Below are 808 nucleotides of genomic sequence, written 5' to 3' on the forward strand. Positions count from 1 at the left end.
GATTTGAGTTCTTCAGGGTATATTCCCAGTAGGAGGATTGCAGGGTCATATGGAAGGTTGATTTTTAGAGCTTTTAGGGAATCACCACACTGCTTTCCACAGAGGTTGCACTACTTTACACTCTGGCCAACAGTGTAGAAGTGTTCCCTTTTCACCACATCCTCTCCAGCATCTATTATTTTTTCAGTTATTGATAATGACCATTCTGACAAGCTAGGTGGTATCTCAGTGTAGTTTTAATTTGCATCTCCTTAATGACTACTGACATTAAGCATTTCTTCATGTGTCCATTGGCCACTCATATGTCTTCTTTTGAGAAGTGTCTCTTCATATCTTTTGCCCACTTTGTAATGGGGTTGTTTGTTTTTTCTTGTCAGCACATTTGAGTTCCTTGTAGATCCTAGAGGTTAGGCCTTTGTCAGACATGGAGATGGCAAATACTTTTTCCCAGTCTGTGGGCTGTCTCCCTGCTCTCTTGATGGTTTCTTTGACTTTGCAGATGCTTGCCAGTTTAATGAGGTCCCACTTATCTATCTTATCTCTTATGGTCTGTGTGTTTTGAGTTTTACTCAGGAATTAGATGCCATTTCCAACTTCCATAAGGGTGTGTCCTGCATTTTCTAAAGTTCGTATTGTTTGAGGTTTTACATTTAGGTCTCTGATTCATTTAGAGTTAATTTTTGTGTATGGAGATAGATAGGGGTCTTGTTTCAATCTTCTGCATGTGGTCAGCCAGTTTTCCCGCACCATTTATTGAATAGGTTCTCCTCTCCCCAGTGGTGATTGGTGGAGGCTTTGTCGAAGATGA

Source organism: Carlito syrichta, unplaced genomic scaffold (assembly GCF_000164805.1).
Source record: "Carlito syrichta isolate Samal-C Ts95f unplaced genomic scaffold, Tarsius_syrichta-2.0.1 Scaffold233958, whole genome shotgun sequence".
NCBI lineage: Eukaryota > Metazoa > Chordata > Mammalia > Primates > Tarsiidae > Carlito > Carlito syrichta.